Here is a 10538-nt window from a genome sequence, read left to right as displayed (position 1 = left end):
CGCCTTGTATTAACACACTGTAACCAGTTGTTGAAGTGTCACCAACAAAGGCAAAACACTCTTCAAAATGAAGGATTGGGCTGCCCTAGTGTACCTTCACAGGCTGCCCTAGTGTACCTTCACAGGCTGCCCTAGTGTACCTTCACAGGCTGCCCTAGTGTACCTTCACAGGCTGCCCTAGTGTACCTTCACAGGCTGCCCTAGTGTACCTTCACAGGCTGCCCTAGTGTACCTTCACAGGCTGCCCTAGTGTACCTTAACAGGCTGCCCTAGTGTACCTTCACAGGCTGCCCTAGTGTACCTTCACAGGCTGCCCTAGTGTACCTTCACAGGCTGCCCTAGTGTACCTTCACAGGCTGCCCTAGTGGACCTTCACATGCTGCCCTAGTGTACCTTCACAGGCTGCCCTAGTGTACCTTCACAGGCTGCCCTAGTGTACCTTCACAGGCTGCCCTAGTGTACCTTCACATGCTGCCCTAGTGTACCTTCACAGGCTGCCCTAGTGTACCTTCACAGGCTGCCCTAGTGTACCTTCACAGGCTGCCCTAGTGTACCTTCACAGTCTGCCCTAGTGTACCTTCACAGGCTGCCCTAGTGTACCTTGACAGGCTGCCCTAGTGTACCTTCACAGGCTGCCCTAGTGTACCTTCACAGGCTGCCCTAGTGTACCTTCACAGGCTGCCCTAGTGTACCTTCACAGGCTGCCCTAGTGTACCTTCACAGGCTGCCCTAGTGTACCTTCACAGGCTGCCCTAGTGTACCTTCACAGGCTGCCCTAGTGTACCTTCACAGGCTGCCCTAGTGTACCTTCACAGGCTGCCCTAGTGTACCTTCACAGGCTGCCCTAGTGTACCTTCACAGGCTGCCCTAGTGTACCTTCACAGGCTGCCCTAGTGTACCTTCACAGGCTGCCCTAGTGTACCTTCACAGGCTGCCCTAGTGTACCTTGACAGGCTGCCCTAGTGTACCTTCACAGGCTGCCCTAGTGTACCTTCACAGGCTGCCCTAGTGTACCTTCACAGGCTGCCCTAGTGTACCTTCACAGGCTGCCCTAGTGTACCTTCACAGGCTGCCCTAGTGTACCTTCACAGGCTGCCCTAGTGTACCTTCACAGGCTGCCCTAGTGTACCTTCACAGGCTGCCCTAGTGTACCTTCACAGGCTGCCCCCTAGCTGTACCTTCACAGGCTGCCTAAGAATCACCACTTGGTATAGATATGAACCCATCTAAAAAAAAATCTAATACACATCTGATCCAAAATGTTGTCATGGAGATACACCAGTCCCAACCAGACTTAAGCAGGAGTGCTCCCACAAGAAGAAACAGCCTTTTCTCTCTCTCTAATTTTTCAGTTTCAACTTAGGACACTGAGAGACAATGTGTCCTTTCTCACAGCACTAATGACAAACTGGAGGATATGTAAAAAAAAGTGTTTTGCCCATCTTTATCTTTGGGCACTGTAGAAAAAGACTGAGACCTTGCAGTAGGGGGGGCGGGGACTTCTCCGTATTGCTTTTTGCATGAAGATAACTACTGGGTGCTTTGTTTGTGAAGGTAATTTTATGTGTCAACACAAAGTCATCTATAAGGACTGCAGATTTCTCCAGAGTGAGATCCTTGTGCTCATAAATGTGGGTAGCAACCCTTTCACGAAGGCAATTCTTGAACCGCTCGAAGTATGAGTGTCTTTAAATCCTTAAAGGTCCTTACCTCTTGAGAACCACACCACCGATCAAAAAGACATACTTGTTCCTTTTTGCGAACTCAACATGGCTTTGTGATTCTGCCTTTTGCCTTGTGTTCTCTACCACCCGTAGGACCCTTTTCATCATGCTCTGTCTCTGGAAGGATTTCCTCTTCCACCTAAACATTATAGACTAACTCTGCAGTATAGACTAACTCTGCAGTATAGACTAACTCTGTAGTATAGACTAACTCTGCAGTATAGACTAACTAGTTCTACCTCTCCCTAGTGTACAGTCACAGGCTGCAGTATAGACTAACTCTGCAGTATAGACTAACTCTGCAGTATAGACTCTTTCAAGGCTGCAGTATAGACTAACTCTGCAGTATAGACTAACTCTGTAGTATAGACTAACTCTGCAGTATAGACTAACTCTGCAGTATACCTAACTCTGCAGTATAGACTAACTCTGTAGTATACCTAACTCTGCAGTATAGACTAACTCTGCAGTATAGACTAACTGTAGTATAGACTAACTCTGCAGTATAGACTAACTGTAGTATAGACTAACTCTGCAGTATAGACTAACTCTGTAGTATAGACTAACTCTGTAGTATAGACTAACTCTGCAGTATAGACTAACTCTGCAGTATAGACTAACTGTAGTATAGACTAACTCTGCAGTATAGACTAACTGTAGTATAGACTAACTCTGCAGTATAGACTAACTCTGTAGTATAGACTAACTATGTAGTATAGACTAACTCTGCAGTATAGACTAACTCTGTAGTATAGACTAACTCTGTAGTATAGACTAACTCTGCAGTATAGACTAACTCTGCAGGATAGACTAACTCTGCAGTATAGACTAACTCTGTAGTATAGACTAACTCTACAGTATAGACTAACTGTAGTACAGACGAACTCTGCAGTACAGACTAACTCTGTAGTATAGACTAACTCTGTAGTATAGACTAACTCTGTAGTATAGACTAACTCTGCAGTATAGACTAACTCTGCAGGATAGACTAACTCTGCAGTATAGACTAACTCTGTAGTATAGACTAACTCTACAGTATAGACTAACTGTAGTATAGACGAACTCTGCAGTACAGACTAACTCTGTAGTATAGACTAACTCTGTAGTATAGACTAACTCTGCAGTATAGACTAACTCTGCAGTATAGACTAACTCTGCAGTATAGACTCACTGTAGTATAGATTAACTCTGCAGTACAGACTAACTCTGCAGTATAGACTAACTCTGTAGTATAGACTAACTCTGCAGTATAGACTAACTCTGTAGTATAGACTAACTCTGCAGTATAGACTAACTCTGCAGTATAGACTAACTCTGTAGTATAGACTAACTCTGTAGTATAGACTAACTCTGCAGTATAGACTAACTGTAGTATAGACTAACTCTGCAGTATAGACTAACTGTAGTATAGACTAACTCTGCAGTATAGACTAACTCTGTAGTATAGACTAACTCTGTAGTATAGACTAACTCTGCAGTATAGACTAACTCTGCAGTATAGACTAACTGTAGTATAGACTAACTCTGCAGTATAGACTAACTGTAGTATAGACTAACTCTGCAGTATAGACTAACTCTGCCATGTTTAGTATAGACTAACTCAAATGTAGTATAGACTAACTCTGCAGTATAGACTAACTCTACAGTATAGACTAACTGTACCATAGACGAACTCTGCAGTACAGACTAACTCTGCAGGATAGACTAACTCTGCAGTATAGACTAACTCTGCAGTATAGACTAACTCTGCAGTATAGACTAACTCTGTAGTATAGACTAACTCTGTAGTATAGACTAACTCTGCAGTATAGACTAACTCTGCAGGATAGACTAACTCTGCAGTATAGACTAACTCTGTAGTATAGACTAACTCTACAGTATAGACTAACTGTAGTACAGACGAACTCTGCAGTACAGACTAACTCTGTAGTATAGACTAACTCTGTAGTATAGACTAACTCTGTAGTATAGACTAACTCTGCAGTATAGACTAACTCTGCAGGATAGACTAACTCTGCAGTATAGACTAACTCTGTAGTATAGACTAACTCTACAGTATAGACTAACTGTAGTATAGACGAACTCTGCAGTACAGACTAACTCTGTAGTATAGACTAACTCTGTAGTATAGACTAACTCTGCAGTATAGACTAACTCTGCAGTATAGACTAACTCTGCAGTATAGACTCACTGTAGTATAGACTAACTCTGCAGTACAGACTAACTCTGCAGTATAGACTAACTCTGCAGTATAGACTAACTCTGCAGTATAGACTAACTCTGCAGTATAGACTAACTCTGCAGTATAGACTAACTCTGCAGTATAGACTAACTCTGCAGTATAGACTAACTCTGCAGTATTGACTAACTCTGCAGTATAGACTAACTCTGTAGTATAGACTAACTCTGCAGTATAGACTAACTCTGTAGTATAGACTAACTCTGCAGTATTGACTAACTCTGTAGTATAGACTAACTCTGTAGTATAGACTAACTCTGCAGTATAGACTAACTCTGCAGTATAGACTAACTCTGCAGTATAGACTAACTCTGTAGTATAGACTAACTCTGCAGTATAGACTCCCCATAGGGTGTCTCCTTTATGTTCTAGTTTTCCACTCCTCTAGCCAGCACCTCACCTAAATAGGTGTCTCCTTTATGTTCTAGTTTTCCACTCCACTAGCCAGCACCTCACCTAAATAGGTGTCTCCTTTATGTTCTAGTTTTCCACTCCACTAGCCAGCACCTCTCCTAAATAGGGGTGTGTCTCCTTTATGTTCTAGTTTTCCACTCCACTAGCCAGCACCTCACCTAAATAGGTGTCTCCTTTATGTTCTAGTTTTCCACTCCACTAGCCAGCACCTCTCCTAAATAGGGGTGTGTCTCCTTTATGTTCTAGTTTTCCACTCCGCTAGCCAGCACCTCACCTAAATAGGTGTCTCCTTTATGTTCTAGTTTTCCACTCCACTAGCCAGCACCTCTCCTAAATAGGGGTGTGTCTCCTTTATGTTCTAGTTTTCCACTCCACTAGCCAGCACCTCTCCTAAATAGGGGTGTGTCTCCTTTATGTTCTACTTTTCCACTCCACTAGCCAGCTCCTCTCCTAAATAGGGGTGTGTCTCCTTTATGTTCTAGTTTTCCACTCCGCTAGCCAGCTCCTCCCCTAAATAGGTGTCTCCTTTATGTTCTAGTTTTCCACTCCGCTAGCCAGCACCTCACCTAAATAGGTGTCTCCTTTATGTTCTAGTTTTCCACTCCACTAGCCAGCACCTCTCCTAAATAGGGGTGTCTCCTTTATGTTCTAGTTTTCCACTCCACTAGCCAGCTCCTCTCCTAAATAGGGGTGTGTCTCCTTTATGTTCTAGTTTTCCACTCCACTAGCCAGCACCTCTCCTAAATAGGTGTCTCCTTTATGTTCTAGTTTTCCACTCCACTAGCCAGCACCTAGCCAGCACCTCCTAAATAGGGGTGTGTCTCCTTTATGTTCTAGTTTTCCACTCCACTAGCCAGCACCTCACCTAAATAGGTGTCTCCTTTATGTTCTAGTTTTCCACTCCACTAGCCAGCACCTCTCCTAAATAGGGGTGTGTCTCCTTTATGTTCTAGTTTTCCACTCCGCTAGCCAGCACCTCACCTAAATAGGTGTCTCCTTTATGTTCTAGTTTTCCACTCCACTAGCCAGCACCTCTCCTAAATAGGGGTGTGTCTCCTTTATGTTCTAGTTTTCCACTCCACTAGCCAGCACCTCTCCTAAATAGGGGTGTGTCTCCTTTATGTTCTAGTTTTCCACTCCACTAGCCAGCTCCTCTCCTAAATAGGTGTCTCCTTTATGTTCTAGTTTTCCACTCCACTAGCCAGCACCTCTCCTAAATAGGTGTCTCCTTTATGTTCTAGTTTTCCACTCCACTAGCCAGCACCTCTCCTAAATAGGTGTCTCCTTTATGTTCTAGTTTTCCACTCCACTAGCCAGCTCCTCTCCTAAATAGGGGTGTCTCCTTTATTTCTAGTTTTCCACTCCACTAGCCAGCACCTCTCCTAAATAGGTGTCTCCTTTATGTTCTAGTTTTCCACTCCACTAGCCAGCACCTCTCCTAAATAGGGGTGTGTCTCCTTTATGTTCTAGTTTTCCACTCCACTAGCCAGCACCTCTCCTAAATAGGGGTGTGTCTCCTTTATGTTCTAGTTTTCCACTCCACTAGCCAGCACCTCTCCTAAATAGGGTGTGTCTCCTTTATGTTCTAGTTTTCCACTCCGCTAGCCAGCACCTCACCTAAATAGGTGTCTCCTTTATGTTCTAGTTTTCCACTCCACTAGCCAGCACCTCTCCTAAATAGGGGTGTGTCTCCTTTATGTTCTAGTTTTCCACTCCACTAGCCAGCACCTCTCCTAAATAGGGGTGTGTCTCCTTTATGTTCTAGTTTTCCACTCCACTAGCCAGCTCCTCTCCTAAATAGGTGTCTCCTTTATGTTCTAGTTTTCCACTCCACTAGCCAGCACCTCTCCTAAATAGGTGTCTCCTTTATGTTCTAGTTTTCCACTCCACTAGCCAGCACCTCTCCTAAATAGGTGTCTCCTTTATGTTCTAGTTTTCCACTCCACTAGCCAGCTCCTCTCCTAAATAGGTGTCTCCTTTATGTTCTAGTTTTCCACTCCACTAGCCAGCACCTCTCCTAAATAGGTGTCTCCTTTATGTTCTAGTTTTCCACTCCACTAGCCAGCACCTCTCCTAAATAGGGGTGTGTCTCCTTTATGTTCTAGTTTTCCACTCCACTAGCCAGCACCTCTCCTAAATAGGGGTGTGTCTCCTTTATGTTCTAGTTTTCCACTCCACTAGCCAGCTCCTCGCCTAAATAGGGGTGTGTCTCCTTTATGTTCTAGTTTTCCACTCCACTAGCCAGCTCCTCGCCTAAATAGGGGTGTGTCTCCTTTATGTTCTAGTTTTCCACTCCACTAGCCAGCTCCTCGCCTAAATAGGGGTGTCTCCTTTATGTTCTAGTTTTCCACTCCACTAGCCAGCTCCTCTCCTAAATAGGGGTGTGTCTCTTTATGTTCTAGTTTTCCACTCCACTAGCCAGCTCCTCGCCTAAATAGGGGTGTGTCTCCTTTATGTTCTAGTTTTCCACTCCACTAGCCAGCTCCTCGCCTAAATAGGTGTCTCCTTTATGTTCTAGTTTTCCACTCCACTAGCCAGCACCTCCCCTAAATAGGTGTGTCTCCTTTATGTTCTAGTTTTCCACTCCACTAGCCAGCTCCTCCCCTAAATAGGTGTCTCCTTTATGTTCTAGTTTTCCACTCCTCTAGCCAGCACCTCTCCTAAATAGGTGTCTCCTTTATGTTCTAGTTTTCCACTCCTCTAGCCAGCACCTCTCCTAAATAGGGGTGTGTCTCCTTTATGTTCTAGTTTTCCACTCCACTAGCCAGCACCTCCCCTAAATAGGTGTGTCTCCTTTATGTTCTAGTTTTCCACTCCACTAGCCAGCTCCTCCCCTAAATAGGGGTGTGTCTCCTTTATGTTCTAGTTTTCTACTCCACTAGCCAGCTCCTCTCCTAAATAGGGGTGTGTCTCCTTTATGTTCTAGTTTTCCACTCCACTAGCCAGCACCTCCCCTAAATAGGGGTGTGTCTCCTTTATGTTCTAGTTTTCCACTCCACTAGCCAGCACCTCTCCTAAATAGGTGTCTCCTTTATGTTCTAGTTTTCCACTCCACTAGCCAGCACCTCTCCTAAATAGGGGTGTGTCTCCTTTATGTTCTAGTTTTCCACTCCACTAGCCAGCACCTCTCCTAAATAGGTGTCTCCTTTATGTTTTAGTTTTCTACTCCACTAGCCAGCACCTCCCCTAAATAGGGGTGTGTCTCCTTTATGTTCTAGTTTTCCACTCCGCTAGCCAGCTCCTCTCCTAAATAGGTGTCTCCTTTATGTTCTAGTTTTCCACTCCACTAGCCAGCTCCTCCCCTAAATAGGGGTGTCTCCTTTATGTTCTAGTTTTCCACTCCACTAGCCAGCACCTCTCCTAAATAGGGGTGTGTCTCCTTTATGTTCTAGTTTTCCACTCCACTAGCCAGCACCTCTCCTAAATAGGGGTGTGTCTCCTTTATGTTCTAGTTTTCCACTCCACTAGCCAGCACCTTCCTAAATAGGGGTGTGTCTCCTTTATGTTCTAGTTTTCCACTCCACTAGCCAGCTCCTCCCTAAATAGGTGTCTCCTTTATGTTCTAGTTTTCCACTCCACTAGCCAGCACCTCTCCTAAATAGGTGTCTCCTTTATGTTCTAGTTTTCCACTCCACTAGCCAGCACCTCTCCTAAATAGGGGTGTGTCTCCTTTATGTTCTAGTTTTCCACTCCACTAGCCAGCACCTCTCCTAAATAGGGGTGTGTCTCCTTTATGTTCTAGTTTTCCACTCCACTAGCCAGCTCCTCGCCTAAATAGGGGTGTGTCTCCTTTATGTTCTAGTTTTCCACTCCACTAGCCAGCTCCTCCCCTAAATAGGGGTGTGTCTCCTTTATGTTCTAGTTTTTCACTCCACTAGCCAGCACCTCTCCTAAATAGGGGTGTGTCTCCTTTATGTTCTAGTTTTCCACTCCACTAGCCAGCTCCTCGCCTAAATAGGGGTGTGTCTCCTTTATGTTCTAGTTTTCCACTCCACTAGCCAGCTCCTCGCCTAAATAGGGGTGTCTCCTTTATGTTCTAGTTTTCCACTCCACTAGCCAGCTCCTCGCCTAAATAGGGGTGTGTCTCCTTTATGTTCTAGTTTTCCACTCCACTAGCCAGCTCCTCGCCTAAATAGGGGTGTGTCTCCTTTATGTTCTAGTTTTCCACTCCACTAGCCAGCTCCTCGCCTAAATAGGGGTGTGTCTCCTTTATGTTCTAGTTTTCCACTCCACTAGCCAGCTCCTCGCCTAAATAGGTGTCTCCTTTATGTTCTAGTTTTCCACTCCGCTAGCCAGCACCTCTCCTAAATAGGTGTCTCCTTTATGTTCTAGTTTTCCACTCCACTAGCCAGCTCCTCCCCTAAATAGGTGTCTCCTTTATGTTTTAGTTTTCCACTCCACTAGCCAGCACCTCCCTAAATAGGGGTGTGTCTCCTTTATGTTCTAGTTTTCCACTCCGCTAGCCAGCTCCTCTCCTAAATAGGTGTGTCTCCTTTATGTTCTAGTTTTCCACTCCACTAGCCAGCTCCTCCCCTAAATAGGGGTGTCTCCTTTATGTTCTAGTTTTCCACTCCGCTAGCCAGCTCCTCTCCTAAATAGGTGTCTCCTTTATGTTCTAGTTTTCCACTCCGCTAGCCAGCTCCTCTCCTAAATAGGTGTCTCCTTTATGTTCTAGTTTTCCACTCCACTAGCCAGCACCTCTCCTAAATAGGTGTCTCCTTTATGTTCTAGTTTTCCACTCCACTAGCCAGCACCTCTCCTAAATAGGGGTGTGTCTCCTTTATGTTCTAGTTTTCCACTCCACTAGCCAGCACCTCTCCTAAATAGGGGTGTGTCTCCTTTATGTTCTAGTTTTCCACTCCACTAGCCAGCACCTCTCCTAAATAGGGGTGTGTCTCCTTTATGTTCTAGTTTTCCACTCCACTAGCCAGCTCCTCCCCTAAATAGGTGTCTCCTTTATGTTCTAGTTTTCCACTCCACTAGCCAGCACCTCTCCTAAATAGGTGTCTCCTTTATGTTCTAGTTTTCCACTCCACTAGCCAGCACCTCTCCTAAATAGGGGTGTGTCTCCTTTATGTTCTAGTTTTCCACTCCACTAGCCAGCACCTCTCCTAAATAGGGGTGTGTCTCCTTTATGTTCTAGTTTTCCACTCCACTAGCCAGCTCCTCGCCTAAATAGGGGTGTGTCTCCTTTATGTTCTAGTTTTCCACTCCACTAGCCAGCTCCTCCCCTAAATAGGGGTGTCTCCTTTATGTTCTAGTTTTTCACTCCACTAGCCAGCACCTCTCCTAAATAGGGGTGTGTCTCCTTTATGTTCTAGTTTTCCACTCCACTAGCCAGCTCCTCGCCTAAATAGGGGTGTGTCTCCTTTATGTTCTAGTTTTCCACTCCACTAGCCAGCTCCTCGCCTAAATAGGTGTCTCCTTTATGTTCTAGTTTTCCACTCCACTAGCCAGCACCTCGCCTAAATAGGGGTGTGTCTCCTTTATGTTCTAGTTTTCCACTCCACTAGCCAGCTCCTCGCCTAAATAGGGGTGTGTCTCCTTTATGTTCTAGTTTTCCACTCCACTAGCCAGCTCCTCGCCTAAATAGGGGTGTGTCTCCTTTATGTTCTAGTTTTCCACTCCACTAGCCAGCTCCTCGCCTAAATAGGGTGTGTCTCCTTTATGTTCTAGTTTTCCACTCCACTAGCCAGCTCCTCGCCTAAATAGGTGTCTCCTTTATGTTCTAGTTTTCCACTCCACTAGCCAGCACCTCTCCTAAATAGGTGTCTCCTTTATGTTCTAGTTTTCCACTCCACTAGCCAGCTCCTCCCCTAAATAGGTGTCTCCTTTATGTTTTAGTTTTCCACTCCACTAGCCAGCACCTCCCTAAATAGGGGTGTGTCTCCTTTATGTTCTAGTTTTTCCACTCCACTAGCCAGCTCCTCTCCTAAATAGGTGTCTCCTTTATGTTCTAGTTTTCCACTCCACTAGCCAGCTCCTCCCCTAAATAGGGGTGTCTCCTTTATGTTCTAGTTTTCCACTCCGCTAGCCAGCTCCTCTCCTAAATAGGTGTCTCCTTTATGTTCTAGTTTTCCACTCCGCTAGCCAGCTCCTCTCCTAAATAGGTGTCTCCTTTATGTTCTAGTTTTCCACTCCACTAGCCAGCACCTCTCCTA

The sequence above is a fragment of the Oncorhynchus keta genome, chromosome 23, assembly GCF_023373465.1.
Source record: "Oncorhynchus keta strain PuntledgeMale-10-30-2019 chromosome 23, Oket_V2, whole genome shotgun sequence".
In the NCBI taxonomy this organism is placed as follows: Eukaryota; Metazoa; Chordata; class Actinopteri; order Salmoniformes; family Salmonidae; genus Oncorhynchus; species Oncorhynchus keta.
The sequence above is the reverse complement of the archived record's forward strand: the minus strand, read 5'-3'. Positions refer to the sequence as shown.